At 38.1% G+C, this 20,554-nt stretch overlaps 2 long non-coding RNA genes across 50 annotated transcripts in view; one reads left to right on the top strand and one right to left on the bottom strand.

Annotated features, from left to right (window-relative positions):
• Positions 1-20,554, top strand: part of LOC138176480 (uncharacterized) — a 145,759-nt gene that overhangs the window by 49,021 nt on the left and 76,184 nt on the right. The window lies entirely within an intron of this gene.
• Positions 1-20,554, bottom strand: part of LOC138176479 (uncharacterized) — a 124,008-nt gene that overhangs the window by 40,857 nt on the left and 62,597 nt on the right. For 39 of the 49 annotated variants that reach the window (XR_011172285.1, XR_011172300.1, XR_011172269.1 and 36 more), the window contains 2 exons: positions 17,136-17,254; positions 358-16,272 (listed from right to left, as the gene is read on the bottom strand). The exons of 2 other annotated variants lie outside the window; for them this stretch is intronic. This is a non-coding gene — a long non-coding RNA (uncharacterized lncRNA). The remainder of the gene's footprint in view (positions 1-357; positions 16,273-17,135; positions 17,255-20,554) is intronic. 8 more of the 49 variants (XR_011172254.1, XR_011172255.1, XR_011172256.1 and 5 more) reach the window with 7 other exon arrangements.

Here is a 20,554-nt window from a genome sequence, read left to right as displayed (position 1 = left end):
GACCTCCCAGTTCTGATATTCAGAGCCTCGACTGTCATCTGAACCTGGTAATTCTCTATTCTAACTTCAAGTCACCCTCCCATATATGACCTTGAAAAGTACCTCTAAGTCAGACCCTGTACTTACTAAAGTTTCTCACATCCTACTTATTTTGCTACTCTGCTCTCCTAGGCATTCCCCCCGCCCCTTTCCACTTATTTAATCAGTTTTAGTATGTTAAGGGACATATGTTAATAACAATCCACATATTTAAGATCACAGATTGTTTCTCTTATGAATCCTGTGTACTTACCTTCTTTTTTCCAGTAAGTACGGCCCATCCATTAACAATAACAGTGATCTGAACAGCAGCCTTACCTCCTGACAACACTGCATACATTCACTTTTTTCAGTTACTTTGTTCTTTTCATGAGCTTACTTATTATCTTGATTGGGCGCTGTATATTCAAATCTCTTCTACAACTGTGTGGTGCAGGATATGTCTTAATTCAGTCATGCTGCTAGAATTATACAGTGTTATATATTGCATCTCATGCCCTAAGTATAATTTTTTTTATCATTGTTTACCTGCATCTCCTCAAACATGGAAAATGAGCAGAGAAACAAAACTCATTCCCAGCAATGGTATTGTGGGATCTGTATTCTAAGAGCCCTCCCAGCTCAGACACTGTTGTTTTCTGCCTATTAGTCTAGAACTTGTATGTTCTAAGGGCTTCCCTGCCTGGAACATCACTTATTCTACCCACCCTGCCTCCTCTGACATTCTCTTCTCCTACTGTGCTCACATCCTGGGGAATCAGACAATTTCTGTTTCTTGCTATGACTACTTTTTTTTTTACCATCTGTGTTCAAAGCTCCCCCTTTCCCTTGATATTCCAGGTTTATGCACTTTTGATTCTAAATTGCCTCCAAAGATTCATTTCATATTCTACATGGCCTCCCAAGTCTGATAATATGGCTTCTATATCAGCTCCTGGTTTTCATACATGAATACACACATACATACATACATGGGACTTCCATCCCAATACTGGAATTCTCTCTTCCAAAGTCGAATTTTCAATACCTTTGCTTAAAAGGCACCTCCATGTCAGACACTCTATTTTCTAAAGGCATTTTCCAACCCTGTCATTTTATGATTAAAGTCTCTTCCTGACTCTGGAATTCTAGGGTTACTTTTTTCCTTTTCACTTATTTATTCACTGTCACTATATTAACCTGCATATATACATACACACATCTATATCTGTGTATCAGCAATGTAGTTACTATTTTTTAAGTAATTGGGGTTAAGTAACTTGCTCAAGGTTACACGGCCAGGTGTTTCTGGGTGGGTGCTAAGTGTCTGAGCCTGGATTTGATCCCAGGTCATCCTGACACTGGGGCTGGTGCTCTTACTCGCTGTGCTACTTGGCCGCCCCAATGTAGTTACTTTAGGGCACATATTCTCATTTTAATTCTCTGTACTTACTTTTTTTCAGATAAATACTGACTATTCATTAGTAGTGATATTTAAAATCTTAACCTGTCAGGACAATGCATCCAATTATTGTGCTTTCAGTTATTTTTTCCTTCTCTTTTTGAGTGGTGGGTGGCAACTAATTAAGCCCAAAATAGTTACCTATCTGTGCAGGACATATTTTCATTCAGAGGATCACCGAAGTGCTGACATAAATTATACTGTATTATATGTCATATCCCATATGATAAATGTGTAGCATTATTGTTATTTACATTTAGCTGTCCTTCCCTATAGCTGTAACTCTGAACACAGAAACAAAACTTGTTCTCAGCAATGATACCATGTATTCTCAGCAATGATAGTGTGTATCCTTAGCACCATGTGAGCACTGATAATCCATGTTCTGAAGCCCTCTTTGCTCTGATAGGACTAGCTAAGATAGTATCTTCTACAGGCTTTACTAGCTCTGATAGTCCCCTCTCCATGGCCTGTCCAAGGCCTGACATCTTGTATACTCAGAGCCCATGGAATCACACAATTTCGGTTCTCTGGCTCTGATCATCTCTCACTTTCTGTGACCTAAGATCCCTCCCAAGTATGATATTCTGGGCTGGAGAGCTCCATCTAGTTCTGGCCTCATTGCTGCAAAATTGCCTCCAAGCCCACAAGTTCTACGTTGGATATACCTTCCCAACTCTCATATTCTGGATACTATCCCACCTCCCAGCTCTGAGAGTCTGGACTTTCATTCCAGCCGAGATTCTTCATTCTCAGCTCTAACCATCCTCTAATGCACTGTCTTGGAAGATAGCTCCAACACGGATATACTCAAAGTCAATTGCAAGTCATATCATCATTTCCCTGATGCCAAGGTCCTCTTCAAGAATGAAGGACAAACCTCAACCTGTGAGTAGTCTGAGCTGCCCGAGTGGGTACCGAGCTTGTCCTCTCCTCTCCCCTCCTCCAAATAAAGATTCTCAGAGCCCTGGCATTTTTAGGTTGTTTTTCCTTGATTTCTTCTGTTTCCTTACATTCAATTTTATAGTCTTTTAAGAGCATAAATTGGTTTTCTTTTGAATCTTGTGTTATTTCTTAATATATATTAACAAGAATAGTGATATCTATAGCAGCCTTAATACTAAAAATTACTGCAGCTAATTGCCTTATTATCAGTTATTTTTTTCCTTGCCTTCCCCCCCCCCCCTTTGGAACCAGATTAGGCACTGGCACATTCACTTTTCCTCTTCATGTGAGGCAGGACTTGAGAGCTAATTCAGTCACTGTTATTATGCTAATATGAATTATACTGAAATACATTTTGCATCCCATGCCCTAAACATGCTTTTTATTGCTGTTTAAATTTGCCTGTCATCTCCCATAAGTCTTAACTCTGAGGACAGAAACAAAACTAGTTCCGGTAATGATACTGCATGTTTTGAGGACCAGCAGAGCTGCTAATTTCTTTTCTGAGAGCCCTCCCAGCTCTGACACTGTGTGGTTTGACTGCCCACGCCAGTCCTGAAACTGTCTGCGCTGAGGCTTTTCCTGGCTCTCCTAGCCCTTCCTCTATGTCCTCTGCCATCTCTCCCCTTCTCTTCCCTCCGGCTTCTCCCAGGCCTGCTTTCTGTGGGCCCCCATCTCACTCAATCAGACAACTCCTGTTCTCAGGCTCAGAACATCTCCCACATTCAGTGTTGGAAGTTGCCTTCCCCCTTTGGCATGGGGAGCAGGGCCCCATCTGGCTCAGGCACTCAGGATCTTAAATTGCCTCTAAGCGCAGACATTGTGGGTTCTACGTAGTCTGAGCCTAGATTACCAGCTCCATTGCACAAATTCTGTGTTCTATTTTCTATCCAGCTTCCCAAATTCAGGTGACATGCATCTCAGAGTCTGACAGTCTATGTTCTAAAAACTCCTCTGGCTTTGTCATTCTGTGTTCAAAGAACCTCACTCTGGTGTTATTCAAGGATTTTTTTCTTTTGGAGAAGGGAAGGTAGGGCAATTGGGGTTGTGACTTGCTCAAGGTCACACAGCTAGTTTGTGTGTGTGTTAAGTGTCTGAGGCTGGATTTGAACTCAGGTCCTCCTGACTCCAGGGCCAGTGCTCTATTCACTGTGCCACATAGCTGCCCCTAGGATTATTTTTTTTCCTTTTCACTTATTCAGACTTTATTATATTAGATTATATAGTTGTCTTGGAAATATAATTATTTAAATTCACAAATATTTAACCTTTTAAAACTGGGTAATTAAAAACCTTGTTTTTAACAAGTACTCCCAATTCAATAATCTTATCAGATTCAGGTAGTGAGTGAAATTAGATTTTCCCCTGTCAGGGTATTACTTTCATCTCAGGAGTAGATTTTAAAATCACAACATCAGCACAGTGCTGATATAAATTCTATCAAAACATGTAGCATGTCATACCCTAAATATAGTTTTTTTTTTTCAATTTAACAGTTCCTCCTTATAAATGAGAATTCCAAACACAGAAAGAAAACTCCTCCACAGCCATGAATGGCTTGGAGGACACTCAGAAACATTTGAGCTCTGCTGTTCTGGTCTACAAATTCTCCCTGCTCTAACATATTTAGGTTTCAAGTCCCTTCCTACTGATGCAACTGAATGGTCTATGGTCTTTTCTGTTTATGCTGTTCCTTGTTTCCTGCCTTGCCATCTCTGCCATTCTTTCTCTCTGGCTTCTCCTGGGCTCACAACCCATGAAGGTCCTTTTTGTACTACAGAGTCTCTCCCACATTGGATAGTCCAGATTCCCTGACCCTATCCAGCTCAGGCATCCTCAATTCTAAATTGCTTCCAAGCTCAAATCTCCAATATATTCTCCTGACAAACCAGACATTCTATTTTCTGAAGACTGTTCCTGTCATGTCATTTTATGGCCAAAGTCCCCTAACTGTTCCTGTCATGTCATTTTATGGCCAAAGTCCCCTAACCCACAGTATTTTCAGGTTTTTTCTTTTTCACTTTTTGTTTTAGTAGATTATATTGCATATATGTATTAGCAATGTGATTATTTAAAAGCACAAATTTTTTCTTTTGAATTTCGAGTACTTGATTTTTCAAATAAACAGTGACCATTCACATTAACAACAGTGATGTCTACAGCATTTTAACACTTCAAGAACCTCATGGATTATTGTCAGTTTTTAAAAATTTATTTTTGTTGGAACCAGATCAGTATGTTCATTTCACTTCTTTAACTGTGATGCAGGATCCATGAGTTAATTCACAGGCTCATCACATTTGCTGACATAAATTATGCTGAAACATCTATTGTATTTCATACACTAAATATACTTTATTATTTTCATTTAAAAGTTATCTATCATTCATAAATTGCAGCAATGATCTTGTTTGTTCCCAGGCCCATCTGAGCTTTGATAATCCATTCCAAGAGCCTTCCCAGCTCTGGCATTGTGTGGTATTATGGCCCAAGCTTGTTCTGAAATTATGTTCCACAGACTTTGCTGGCTATCGTTACTTGATCTACAGGCCTTCTCAGCCAACCTTTTCTTATTTATTGCTTCTCCCAGGCTTGTCACTGTCTATGCTCACATCCCATGGAGACAATTTCTTTTCTCTGGCTCCGATCATCTCTCACTTTCTGTGTTCTAAAGTCCTTCCCAAGTTTGATATTCTAGGTTGTAGGACCCCACTGATTTTAAATTTCCTCCAGCTCATATGTTCTATGTTGAACATACTCTCTCAAGTCCCATATTTTGGCTTCTATGTCAACTCTCAATTATAATATTCAGAGCCTAGTCTGCCATCTCAATCCTGAACCTCTCCATTATGCTGATATAAATTATACTGAAATGACACATCTTTTTTTTTTTTTTGCTTTTTGGAGGGCAATTGGGGTTGACTTGCCCAAGGTCACATGGCTACTAGCATTTGTGTTAAGTGTCTGAGGCCGGATTTGAACTCCGGTCCTCCTGACTCCAGGGCATGGTGCTCTATTCAATGCACCACCTAACCTCCCCTATATCTCTTACACTAAATATAATTTTTTTAACCTGATCCTCCTTATAAGTTAGAACTCTTATCAAAGAAACAAAACTCCTTCCCTGAAATGGTATTGTATGTTCTCAGGACCATGTGAACTCAAGACCATCTGTTTTAAGCTTCCCCAGTTCTGACCCTGAGCTTTTACAGCCACTTCTAGTCCTGACATTCTATGCCTTATCACTTATTCAAGCCTTCCCAGTTCTGACATACTCTTCTTCATGAATTATCCTGAGCCTGGTGTTCTACATGTCTAGATCCTACTGAATTAAGCAAGAGTTCTCTGGCTCTGACCATCTCTCACTTTCTTTGATCTTAAGCCTCTCCAAAATGTGAAATTATAATTTCAAGTGTCTCATCTAGCTCTTGTCCCATTGGTTCTAAACTGCCTTCAAGTTCAGACATAGTATGGTGGACACAATCTCTCATCTCATATTCTGACTTCTATGTCAATGTTCATTTCTGATATTCAAGTCTGGATTGTGAACTCAGCACTGATACTCTTCATTCTAAGCTCTGTCCAGTCGCCAAAATATTCTCTTGAAAGACACCTCCAAGTCAGATACTATTCTCTAAGAACCATTGCAACCCTGTCATTTTATTGTTAAACCTCTTCTCCAGGGTTGTTTTCCTTTTCATTTATTTATTGTCTTACTATATTAAATTGCATATATGTGTATGTATTAGCAAGACAATTATTTGAGAGCACAAATTCTTTTTCTTTTTAATTCTATTTTTTCAATACTGATCATTCATTAATAATAATAATAGTGATATCTAAAGTAGCCTTAATTCTTCAAGATACTACATGCAACTATTTTTACCTTTAAAAAAATGGAACCAGGTTTGACACAGTATGATTACCCTTCCTCTTTATGATTCTGTGAAGTAAAGTATAAGTTTTAATTCAGAATCAACTTTGTGCTGATATAAATTATATTGTTATGTTTTAGCTTATACTGTAAGTATACTTTATCGTTTTTTGCTTACATTTTCCCATTCAACCTCCAAGCACAGAAATAAAACTTATTGTGTGTCCTCAGGCCCATCTGAGCTCTGATAATCCATATCCTAAGAACCCTTCCTTTCAGCCCTGACATGATGAAATTTTATGGCTAAAGTTAGTCCTGAGATTCTATGCTGTTGGGGATTTTTTGAACTTTGATGTCTTTTTTTCTATTTGCCTGGCCAGTTCTGTCTCTGACATGTCTGACATACTGTGTGCTCATGTCTTGGGTTTTCAGCCAGTTTCATTTCTGTGGTTCTGTCCATTTCTCACTTTATAAGTTCTAAGGTCACTCTTGAGCTTGACATTCTAGTCTGGAGGGTCCCATCTAATTGAGGCCCCGCCCCATTATTTCTAAATTTTCTCCATACTGAAACATTCTATTTTGGGCAAACCTTCTCCAAGTCTATGTAGACTCCCAGTTCTGATTTTCTGAATCTGGAATGCTGTCCCAGCCCTGAAATTTTCCATTCTAACCTTTGTCCATCCTCCAGTGTTCTCTTGAAAGGTATCTCCAAGTCAGATACCAGTTTCTAAAGTCCCTCCCATCTTTATTTTATGTTCAAAAGCCTGTCCTCTGATGTTCTACAATGTTTTTCCTTTTCACTTATTTTAGTATTAGTAATATAATTATTTAAGATCATAGACTGCTTCCCTTGGGAATCCTGGGTACTTACCTTTTTTCTTTTCAATAAATTTGGCCCATTCATTAACAATAATTGTACTTTCTACAGCAGCCTTACTCCATTTAGTGCACTGCATGTTTTTACACTGTCAGTTATTTTTTCATTTCATTTGTTTTCCTTTTAATCTAGTTTAGGTACTTTATGTTAAAAAATCCCCTTTGGCTATCTGATTCAGGACATGAGTTTTAATTAAGGATCACCATTGTGCTTATAGATATGTTGAAAAGTATTGTGTTTTATACCATAAACATACTTTTGAATGTTTTCTAAATTTACTTTTTCTTCCCCATAATTTGGACAAGATTCCTTTCCAGCAATGATACTGTGTGTTCTCTGGATGACCATCAGAGCTCTGATAATCTAGGTTCTAAGAGTCAGCTGAGCTCTGACAGTGTGTGCTTTTCTTGGCCAAAGCTAGTCCTGAAACTGTATGTTCTAAGAGCTTAGGGAGCTTTGATAGCCCTCATTCGAAGTGCCTTCTCAGCTCTGCCATTCCCTTATTTTCTCGGTTCTCCAAAGCCTCCCCTACCATATGCTCATATTGTACTGATTAAGACAATTTGTTTCCCAGCTATTATCTCCCACATTATGTGCTTTTAGGTCCCTCATTCCTCTAACATTAAGAGTAGGAGGGTCCCATTCAGTTCAGGCACTCTGATATTTAAATTGTCTCTAAGCTCAGTCATTCTATTCTATTCTGCTGGCCTTCTCAAGTATGATATTCTGGCTTCTAAGCCTGACCTGTCGTCCCAGTGCAGAAATCCTCTATTCTAATCTCTATTCAGCCTCCAATAAATTCTCTTACAATGTCTCTCCAAATCAGACAATCCATGTTCTAAAGACTCATTTTTATGTTCAAAGTCCCCTCACTGTGGTGATAGTGGGAACTTTATTCAGTTTTAGTACACAATAGTACATATATCTTAGAAATACAATTATTTAAAATCACAAATGGTGTTCCTTTTAAAACTGGGCACTTAACACCTTATGGGTTTCAATTGAATATTCCCCATTCATCACCAATATCAATAGATTATCTGTAGCACTCTTGCCTGATTAAGGCAGTGAATGTAGTTTTTTTTAAAAATTATTTTGGATTTTCAGCCAACTAGGATAATAAACATATTTTACCTTTCCTTATTGTGTTTCAGGACCTTATTTTGAAACCAGAGCATTGATATTGTGCTGATGTCATATTGAAACTTATGCTGCATGTCACACCTTAAAAATCCTTTCTTATGGTCTTTAATTTTTACCTGTCCCTCCCCATAAATGGGAACTCTAAGCAATGGTATCATGTATTCTCAAGACCATCTGAGCTCTATTGGAGCTCTGTTCTAAGTTTCCTTAGCTCTGGCACTCTGATGTTTTAAAGCCGCTCCTACTCCTTACATTGTATGTTCTAGGGCTTTCCTAGCTCTGATATCCTTTTTTCTAAGTTTTCTGCCTGCTCTGACCTCTTCTCTCTAGCTTCTCCCAGATCTGACACTCTGTATATACCCACATCCCACGGAATCAGAATTTCTGATATAGCTCAGACTTCTCTAATTTTCTATGATCTAAAGTCCTCTTACCTTTGACATTCCAGGTACCAAGGTCCCTTTTAGCTCAGGCCTTCTTTTTTCTAAATTTCCTCCAAGTTCATTAATTTAATGACATTCTATGTTCTACATATCCAGAGCTCTTATATTCTGGCTTCCTTGTCAACTACCAGGTTTGTTATTAAGAGCCTGCACTTTATTTTTTCAGTAAATACTGACCATTCACAGTAATAGTTATATGCACTGCAGCCTTAACCCTTAAAGATATTGCATGCAATTACTGTGCTTTCAATTATTTTTTTCCTTTTTCTTTCATTGGAGCAAGATTAGGCATTGTATGATCACTCTGTGAGTTGCAGGACATGAATTTTAATTCAGGGCATTACCATTGTGCTGATATTAAATTATATTGAAATATATATTGCACTACATCCCATAAATATACTCTATTATTATTTTAAAAATTTTTACTGTCCCTCTCCATGACTTGAACCTTGGAGCACATTGAGAAGACCCCTTATCAGCAATAATACTATGTTCTCAGGACCTTCTCAGCTCTGACACTCTAAGTTTTTAAAGAAACTTCTAATCTTGAAATTGTAAGTTCTAAAGGCTTTCCAAGTAGCTAATCCAACATTAGCATAGTGCCTAGCACATAGTAGGTACTATATAAAAGTACTTTACAAAGAGCTCTAATATTCCCTTTTCTATGACTTCTCCCAGGACTGACATTCCATGTGTTCACATCCCATGTAATCAGACAAGTTCCCTTTTCAAGCTGAAAATCTCAGAGTTTCTGGGTTTTAAGGTCTCTCCTAATTTTACTATTCTAGCTTTTAGGGCACCATTCAGATTAGGCATTCTTGATTTTAAGTTTCCTCCAAGTTCAAACATTCTATGTCCTACTTGCCCTCCCAGGACTGAATTTTTATATTCTAAACTCTTTCCAAATTCCAACATATTCTCTTGAAATGAACTTCTGTTTCAGGCATTTTATGTCCTAAAGACTCTCCCAGCTCTGTCATTTTATGTTCAAAGACTCCTCATTCCTAGGATATTCAAGGGTTGTTTTTTTCGTTTCACTTATTTATTATTTTTTATTATAGCAAATTACATACATCTTAGCAATACAACGATTTAAAATCACAAATGGTGTCCAATTTTTCAAAGTGGGTTTTTATTGAAACAGATTGTTTCAATAAAACAGTCCTTATTCATTACCAATTAAACAAAATGAATTGTAGTCTTACCAGAACATTTTTTTTGCATGGAGTTTGTTTGACAGGTTTGTTTTTTGTCAGCTAAGGCAATATATTTTTAACTATCCAATTTGTTTGTGTTTCAAGAACAGTTTTAATTCAGAGCATCACCATTGTTCTTCTATAAATTATATTGAAACATGTGTTGCATCTCATAGTAAAAATAGCCTTAGTGATTGTTTTTGACATTTACCTCTCCCTCCTCATAATTTAGAACCCTGAGCACACAAATAAAACTCTGTCAGTGATGATATTATGTGTTCTCAGGAACATCTCAAGTCTAATAATGTGTTCTAAGAGCCTTCTCAGTTCTGACTGGGTGATGTGGCCAAAACTAATTCTGAAATTGTATATTTTAGGGGCTTTCCTAGACAGGTATCCCTCATTATTAATGCCAGCTCTGATACTCTCTTCTCTGTGGCTTCTCCCAGGCCTTACATTCTGCATACTCAACATTCCATGGAGTTAGACAATTTTTGTTAAGTCCTTCCCAGGTTTGATATTCCGGGTTCCAGGGTCCAATCCAGCTCAGTGACTTTTGATTCTAACTTGCCTTCAAGTTCATTCATTTTATGATAGTCAGTGTTTGGCATATTTTTCAAGGTCTGATATGCTGTCTTCCATGTTTTGACATTCAGAGCCTAGACTATTATTCCACAGTGAAATTCTCTATTCTAAGCTCTCTCTAACCTCCAATATATGTTCTTGAAATGTGCTTCCAAGTAAAAAAATGTGTTCTCTAAACCTTCCCAGCCCTGTGATTTTATTTTCAAAGACCCTCCCTCCTCAGATACTCTAGGGTCTTTTTTCTTTTTCATTTATTTATCCAATTATATGTGTCTTAGCGACATAATTCTTTAAAATCACAATTGTTTCCCTTTTCAATATTGTGTACTTACCTTATCCTTTTTCAATACAGACAGCCCTTTCGTTAACAATAGCAGTAATATTTGAAGCAAATCTGAGCCTTCAAGGGACTGCATACAATTACTTTTTTGTCGTTTTATTTTTCCTTTTCTTTGTTGTCTTTTGGAGTCAGATTAAATACCATATGGTCACCTTTGCACTCTGGTTTTGTGATTCAGCATATGAATTCTAATTCAGAGCATATCATGGGACATATGTTGCATCTTGTACCCTAAATATAATTTTAAGAATATACATGTCCCTGCCTAGGAGCACATAAATCAAACTACTTGCTAGCAATGACTGTGTATTCTCAGCACCATCCCAGTTCTGACAATCTTTGCTTTTAGGGCTACTCCTAGTCCTGACATTGTATGTTTGAAGGATTTTTCTGGCTCTGATATCCCTTGTTTAACATTCCTGGAGGGCTAGGCTATTCTAATCTCTATGATTTCTCCCACATCTGACCTTCTACACGGATCCCATTGAACTGAACAATTGGTATTCTCAAGCCCTGGCCTCTTCTCACTTCCTTTGTTCTGAGGCCCTTTCCACTCTTGATATTCTAGCTCCCAGGATGCCATGCAGCTCAGGCGCTCTTGATTCTAAATTGCCTCCAAGTTCAGATATTTTATCTTCTATATGTCCTAACAAGTCTGATATTCTGACTTCTATGTCAGTGTCTAGTTTTGACATCCAGAGTCTGAATTGCTTTCCCAGGGCAGAAAGTCTCTACTCAGCTGCCGTCAACCTTGGCTAAGACAGATATTCTATTTTGTAAAGATATTCACAACTCTGTCATTTTATGTTCAAAATCCCCTCCCTTCTCTGTTTTTTGCCTTTTATTAAATTATATCTAAGTCTCAGCACAGTGATTTAACTTTTTTCAATAAATATTCCCTGTTCGTTAAAAATAATAGTTGTATCTACTTGCCTTGCCCCTTCAAAACACTTCATGAAATTGCTTTTTTGGTCTGTTATTTTTTCCTTTCACTGTTTTATTTTGGACACTGTATGCTAATCTTTCCTCACTGGCTGGATTTGGAGCCATGAAAGTTCATTTCAAGTATCACCATTGTGCTGGTGTAAATTAGAGCTTGCTTAGCTCTGGCATCCCTTGTTCTATATGTTTTTCCAGTTCTCACATATTCTATGATTAGTCTTAGGTTTGATATTCTGTGTGTTAAGGTTCTACGGACTCAAACAATTTGTGTTCTCAGGCTTAGCCCAACTGCCAGTTTTTCTTCTAAAGTCCCTTCTACCTGTGGTATTCCAGGTTCGAGGGCCTCATTCAGCATACTAGATTTCCTGTAAGCTCAGATATGTTATGTTCTTTGTGGCCTCCCAGGTCTCACATTCTGGCTTCTGTGTCAACTCCTACTTTTGATATTCAGGCCTGGATCTGCTGTCTCAATGTTGAGATTCTCTATTCTAAACTCTAGCCAACTTCCAATATATTTTCTTGAAAGGTACCATAGACAGTCTATGAATATTTTGTGTTCTAAGGATGCTCCTTCCTCTTACAATCTAGGATTTTTTTCATTGCTTATTCTGTTTTATTACACTATGTTACATATGTCTTAGCAAAATAATGATTTAAAATTACGAATGGTGTCCTTTTGAATCCTGTGTACTTACCTTAGTTTTTTTTTTAAACAATAGTGCCCATTCATTAACAATAAAATAGTGATATCGACAACAGTTTTACCCCATCAAGTCACTGTATGGAATTACTTTTTTGTTTATTTTTTTTTACTTCACTTTTTGGGTTTTGTTTTTAAGCCTGATCAGGCCCAGTGTATTCATTCTTTGTCTGTGGGGTTCAGGACTTGAGTTATAATTTCCAGCATCACCCTCGTGCTGATATAGGTTACATTGAAATATATGTTCTATTTACTTCTATAAATATGCCTTGCTATTTATTATTTTCTTTAATTTACCTTTCTACCTTGCTCACTGAGCACCCAAATTTAACAAAGACTATTCCTTCCCTGTTTGGATGTTCTATCTAAGGCCTTTACCAACCCTGACAATCTCTTCTCTATGGCTTCTCCCAGGCCCGAAAATTTCTTGTCTAACATCCAACTGACTTACATAATGAGTGTTCTCAAGTTCAGATCATCTCCTACTTTCTGGGATCTAAGGTCCCTTCAACCCCTGTATTCCAGGCTCCAGGGCCCCATCAAGTTCAGGCACTATTGTTTCTAAATCTCCTCCAAGCTGGGTCATTCTATGTTCTAAGTGACCTCCCTTATCTGATACTGGCTTCTATGTTGTCAACCTCAATTTCTGTCCTACAGAACCCTGAATGCCTTTCAAACTCTCTAGCAGTCCCTATATTTCATCTTGAGAGGTATAATCCAGTCCTATGGGCCTGTATGTTCTAATGGCCCTCAAAACTCTAGAATTCTTACATAAGGCCATGCCCTAGTATGATAATCTAAGGTTTTTTTTTTTCTTCTCACTTTCATTTCCTTTTATTTTATAACACTTAATGTCTATTATCAGTATAATGATTTAAAAGCAAAAATGGGGTCCCTTCCAAATGCTCTGTACTTAACACCTACCTTATTTGTTTCAAAAATACTCCCCATTCATTACCAATAATATAAATGTCAATAGCAGTCCTACCGGAACAAGACAGATCATGGAGTTAATTTTTTTTTTAATCAGATGAAGTACTATATTTCACCTTTCCTTTTTGGGTGTGTGGTTCAGGATGAGTTTTAATTCAGAACAACATTGCTGCGCTTATGTAAATGATAACTATTACAATATGTGTTCTTGGGCTCTAGCCATCTCTCACTTTCTGTATTTGAGGCTCCCTTCCACCTCTGAAATTCCAGGTTCCCAGGCCCCATACCAGCTCAAGCATGTCTGATTCTAAGCTGTCTCTATTCTCAGATAGTCCATGCTCTATGTCCCCTTCTACAGCTGATGTCCTTGCTTCTGTGTCAATACCCAGTTCTGAAAGTCAGACCCACACTACCTTCCCAGGGCTGAAAGTCTCTAAATTCTACCCAATGTCTTATCCTGAAAGGCAACTCCAAGTCAGCTATTCTGGCTTCTGAAGACCCTCTTTCCCTGATAGTTTATGTTTCCTCTGATAGTCTAAGGGTTTTAATCTTACCACTTACTTATTCAGTTTTATTATATTACATATCTGTCTTAGCAATGCAATAATTTAAAATCTCAAATGATGTTTCTTTAAAATCCTGTGTACTTACCTTATTTTTTCAATAAATATTCCACATTTATTAACAATAACAATAATATCAACAGCAGTCTTACCCCATCATGGCAATGCATGTAATTACTTTTTTTTTTCATTTTTTTTCTTTTCATTTTTTTTTGAGCCAGATTAGGCACTGTATGTTCAACTTTCTTCTTTGGCTGTGTGGTTCAGGACCTGAGTTTTAATTCAGAGTATCACAATTGTGCTGATAGAAATTATATTGAAATATATGTTGCATCTTATACCATAAATATACCTTGTATTTTAAAAAATAAATTTACCTGTTCCTCCCAATACCTATGTCATAGGGTAAATTAAAAAAAAAACCACGTACAACAAGCCTTCTTCCCACATGACATTATGTGTTCTAAGGCCCTTCTCATGTCTCAACTCTGAGATTCTGTGGTTTTAAGGAAGCTCCTAGTGCTGACCTTCTGTATGAGAATGACTGTCCTGGCTCTAGGATTCCCTTTTTCTAGGGGCCTTCCTGGATCTGCAATTCATGTCTCTATTACTATATGACTACTCTCAGCTCTGGCTTTGCTAAGATCCTACTAACTCGGACAAAATCTGTGTCTGCATGTTCTGACCATCTCCCCTCTCTGGGGTCTGAGGCAGTGCTGCCAAATTCATTTCTATTGAGTTCACACAGAAGGAGCCCTAAGAGCCACGAATTGACTTGATTTTAAATGCTTTATTGTGTTTGTATCGATTTTCAGTAGTTCCCAATTCTATTTTAATCTGGCTATACAAGCACTGGGGAGTGTTGTGGGCATGCCCAGTATTTGACAACTTTCACCTAAAGGCCCTCCCAGCCTGGATATTCCAGGTTTCAGCAGCTCATCTAATTCAGAATTGAGTCGATATTTCGACTCAATTTCCTCCAACTTCTGAAATTCTGTGTTCTAAGCACCCTGCCAGGCCTGATATTCTGGCTTCTGTGTCCACTCCCAGGCCTATCATTCTGAGCCCTGACTGCCCTCTTAGCTCTGAAATTCTCCAATTTCCCCTCATTTTTCCTTTTTCTATTATCTACTTATCTTTATTTTATTACATTACATATGAGTCTTGTCAACATAATGATTTAAAAGAAAAAATGTGCCTTTTAAATCCTATGCACTTACCACATTGTTTCAATAAACACTCCCCATTCATTCCCAATAATAGGAATCATGATAGCAGTCAGACCAGATTAAGGCAGTACATTGGAATTACTATTTCTGTCAAGGATTTTTCGGTATTTTTTTCCTAAGTAAGATAAGGCAATGAATGTCCTTTTCCCTTTTCCCTTTGATATGTGATTGAGGATCAGAATTTGAATTTGGAGCAACATTACTTGCTGATATACGCTGCATCTCCTAACACATATTTCATTATTGTTTAAATTTATCTGCCTCATCCTATAGCTCAGACCCCCCAAGGGGATGTCATTGTGTGTACTCAGGACCATTTCAAATTTGCCAATCTCTGTTCTAAGAGCCTTCTGAGCCCTGCCCTTCTGTGGCATTAAGGTCACTCCTAGGCTCTGACATGTTCTCTGCTGCTCCTCCCAAACCTGACATCTGTGTACTTGGCTCCCTCAGAATCAGCCGGTCTTGTTCTCACACTCAAATGCTCTCTCACCCTCTACGTTTTAGGATCCCCAGCATGTTGATGTTCTAGGTTCCAGATATCCATCTAGCTCAGGCCTTCTTGATTCTAATTCTCCTCTGAGCTCATTCAATTCTATGTTCTATATTCTCTCCCATGCCTGATGTTCTGGCTTTCCCAGCCACAACCCATTTTGACATTTAGAGTTTGGGCTGCCATTCCACTTGCAGAATTCTATGTTTAAAACTTTCTCCCACCTACAGTTTAGCCTCTTCAAAGGCACATCCATTGCTAGACATTCTATATTCTCAGGGTCCTCCCTCCACTCATAATTTGGGGGTATTTTTACTTCTAACTTATTTGTTAAGTTTTATCTTTACTACATTATATGTATCTTAACAATACAATAATTTAAAATCCCAAATGATGTCACCTTCAGATTTTGCATACTTACCTTATTTTTTTTTCCAATAAATACTCTCCACTCATTGGCAATAGGAATGCTGATAGCAGCCTAACCATAGCAAGGCAGGGCATAAAGGACTGTTTTCAGGGCTGTTTGCTGGGGGGGTAGGAGTGAGGGGAAGGGCTGTTAAAGGCATTGTGTTATCACCTTTCCTCTTTGAATAGGTACACCAGGACCTGAATCTTATTTGAGAGTGTCACCACTGTGCTGCTAGAAATTATACTGAAATAAATGTGCATCTCATACCATAATGAATATTTTTGTTGTCTTGTAAATTTACCTGTGACCCCCAGTATCTTGGAACACTGAGAACATCAACAAAACTCCTTCCCAGAGATGACACTGTGTGTTCTCAGGCCCATTGTGGAAAGTGTCTCCTGGCTCTAATATCCCCCAGAGCCCTATCTGCTCTAACATTCTCTTCCCTCTGGCTACTCCCAGGCCTGCTATTCCATAAGCTCATATCCCACTGAGTCAGACAATTTGGGTTCTAAACTCCCGCCCCCCTTCCATATTCCAGATTGGAGGCCCATTCCAGGTCAGCCACTCAATTTAAAATTGCCTCCAAGCTGAGATGGTCTCAGTGCCCTCCCAGGTCAGATATTCTGGCTTCTATTTAAACCTCCAACATTCAGAGTCATGACTACCATTCCAGTGATGAAATTCTCTACTCTGAGCTTTATCCTGCTGCCAATATGTTCTCTTAAAAGGCCACATTCTAAAGACCCTCCCAGCCCTGACATTTTGGGTTCTAGGTCTCCTCCCTTTTTTCATAGGGGGTTTTCCCCCCTTTCATTTATTGGTTCAATTTGATAAATTTAGATACAAGTCTTAAAAATTAAATTATTTAAAATCCCAAATATTGTCCCACTTAAATCCTGTGAACTTACCTTATTTTTTTTTTTCAATAAATACTCCCCATTCATTAAGAATAATAAGAATAGCGACAGCTGTCTTACCCTTCAAGGCACTGCATAGGATTACTTTTTGGTCGGGTTTTTTTCTTTTCTTTTTTTTTTAGGGGGGGAGCCAGATTAGGCTCAGTATGTTCACGTTTCCTCTTTGTGTGGTTCACGACCTGAGTTTTAATTCAGAGCATCACTATTGTGCTGATATAAATTATATTCAAATAAATGTTGCATCTCATGCCATAAAGATACTTTATCATTTTTAAAATTCACCTGTCCCTCCTAATATCTTGACCACTGAACATCTAAAAGACAAAACCACCCAAACGTCCAAACACATCAATGATGATGTGTCCTAAGGACCAGCCCAGCTCAGACACTGTGATTTTAAGGCTTTCCTATATTCTAAAGGTCGATCCAGCACTGACATTTAATATTGTAAGGCCCCATCCTCCTATGATATTTGAGGTTTTTTTCCTTTTCATTTAGTTATTTGGTTTTATTATATTACTTATGTGTCTTAATGGTAGAATGACTGAAAATCACAAATGGTATGTACCTTTTAAACCTTTTATATCCTGTGTACTTACCTTATTTTTCAATAAATACTATTTATTCATTTACAATAATAGTAATAATCATAGCAATCTTTCCCCATTTCTGTGTGGAATTACTTTCTTTTTTTCTCCCTTTTCCTTCCTACATTTTTTGGGGGGAGCCAGAATAGGCTCTGTATATTTACCTTTCCTCTTTGAATGGTTCAGGACCTAAGTTTTCATTCAGGAAATCATCATTTTGCTAATAAATATATTGCATCTTATACCATTAATAAACTTCATTTTAAATTTTACATCTCATAACACCTTGGTCACTGAGAACATTAAAAAATACTATAATATATATACAGATATGATATTGTATCTCCTAAGGCCCTTCCCAGCTCTGCCATTTTGGGGTTGTAAGGTCATTGCTGGTTCTGACATTCTGTGTTTAAGAGCTCTCCTTCCTCTGAGATTACTTGTTCTAAGGATCAAGTACCTCTGACATTCTCTTCTCTGCAGCTACTCCCAAGCCTGCCATTCTGCGTGCTAAGGTTACAATGAATAGGACAACCTGTATTCTCAGGCCTGCCCATGTTCTGCTGTCTGTGATCCATGGTTCCCCTCACATTTTATACCCACGCTTGGGGGCCCCAAACTAGCACAGGCATTCTTGATTCGAAAGTTGCTGCAAGCTTGGATATTGTATAGATACTCCCAGGACTGACAGAGTGTTTTCCACATCCACTAAAAGTTCAGACATTCAGAGCCAAGACTGTTCTCCAAACCCTAATATTCTCTATTCCAAGTTCTCCTCTAAATCAATCTCCCTTGCAAGGAACATCCAAGCCAAGACATTCTATATATTAAGTATCCTCCCAGCCCTGACATTTGAAGTTCTAAGGCCCACATCTCTTATGACATATTAGGTTTTGAATTTATTTATATATCTCTTATTATACTGCATATGGTCTTAGCAAAAAAAAAAAACTGGTAGCACAAATGGTGTCCTTTTTAAATATGTTGCATGTCATACCTTCTAGCAGTCAATAAACACTCTTTAGCTCCTAGCAATAATAATGATATCACTAGCAGTCTTTTTTTTTTTGTTTTTTGGAGGGCAATTGGGGTTAAATGACTTGCCCAAGGTCACACGGCTAGGGTGTTTTTGTGTGTGTGTGTTAAGTGTCTGAGTCTGGATCCGAATCCAGGTCCTCCTGACTCCAGGGCCACTGCTCTATTCACTGCGCCACCTAGCTGCCCCTTTTTTTTGCCTTTTTTGGAGGGCAACTGGGGTTAAGTGACTTGCCCAAGGTCACACGGCTATTTTTTTGTGTTAAGTGTCTGAGGCCGATATCACTAGCAGTCTTACCTGATCAGGGCACTATGAGGAACCGTGTGTCTTGTCAGGAATTGTTATTATTTCTGGAGCCACATATAGGACTCAATTTTAAATTTATACCTTTAAGCTCTGTGGTCCAGAACCTGAGTTTTAATTCAGATCATCAACACTGTCTGATATAAATTATATGGAAATAAATGTGGCATGCCTTGGCCAACTGATCACTAAAAACAAAACAAAAACCAAAAAACAAAACCAAACAAATGTCAAAGATGACATCGAGGTGTAAGGTACCACCCAGCTCTGAAAATCTGCTCTGACCTCTCAGCCTCTCAGCTCTCACATTTGGATCTTTAAGGCTCCTTCTAAGTCAGATATCCAACATTCTATATGTCTCTTGCTCTGCCATTCCAGCTCTCACATTCTCTTCTCTATGGCTACTTCCAATGTTCTATGGTCCTACTGGCTCAGACCATTTGTGTTCTCAGGCTCAGCCCATCTCCCATTTTCTGTCATCCAAAGTCCCTTTGACCTCCCATGTTTCAGGCTCTAAAGCCCCATCCAGATGAGGCAGTCTGGATTCCCAATTTCCTCCAAGCTCAAATATTTTATGTATCACATACTCTCCCAGGTCTGATATTTTGACTTCAATGTCTACTACTAGTTATGACATTCAAGGTCCAGACAGACTGCCTTCCTTGTTCTGAAATTCTCTAGTCTATCTTCTTTCTCATCTCCAATAATCTTCCTTGAAAAGTACCAAGACTTCCTCTGTGCCAAGGCCCTTCCCAGTTTTGACAGTCTTTGTTCTGAGACTCATCCCATCTCTGTCATAGTATTCTAAACTCTGACATTTCCTGTTCTAAGGTCTCTCCCAGCTCTGACATTCTATGTTCTAAGGTCCCATCCTCCTATGAGTTTTGTTTTTCTCTTATTACATTGCACGTGGGACTGTTAATACAAGTGACAATATAAATGATTTCTCTTTGAAATAGACTGAACTTAATATCTTATAGTAGTCAATAAATACTCTCCATCTATTATCAATAGCAGTAATCTCAATATCAATCTTAACTGATCAAGGAATCACTTGATTTTTTTGTAATTTGTTTTTGTTTTTTTGAGTTTCGTAAAAGGAATGAGCATTTATATAGTGCCTACTATGTGCCAGGCATTGTATTAACACTTTTTACAAATATTATCTCATTTGATCCTAATAACAATTATTTGAAGTAGGTGCTATTTATTATCCCCTTTTTACAATTGAGGAAACTGAGTCAACATGAGTTTAAGTGACTTGCCAAGGATCAGAGAAATAGCTAAGTGTCTGAGGCCAAATTGGAACTCAGATCTTCCTGATTTCTTAATTTAGACCATTGCCAGTATCCTAACATAAATTATATGGAAAAGTTCCATTTCAAACCACAAATATCTATTGTCACTGGGTTTTCAATTAAACTGTCCCTCTCCATGTCTTAGTCCACTGAGTACATAAAAAAACCCATCTTCTCAGTTTTGCCATTGAGAATTCTAAGGCTCTTCTCAGCTCTGAAGATCCAGATTCTATGACCCCATCCCAGCTCTGATAC

This window comes from Petaurus breviceps, unplaced genomic scaffold (genome assembly GCF_028583685.1).
Source record: "Petaurus breviceps papuanus isolate PSGF00001 unplaced genomic scaffold, PetGlider_PUasm1.0 89614, whole genome shotgun sequence".
In the NCBI taxonomy this organism is placed as follows: domain Eukaryota; kingdom Metazoa; phylum Chordata; class Mammalia; order Diprotodontia; family Petauridae; genus Petaurus; species Petaurus breviceps.
The sequence above is the reverse complement of the archived record's forward strand: the minus strand, read 5'-3'. Positions and strand labels throughout refer to the sequence as shown.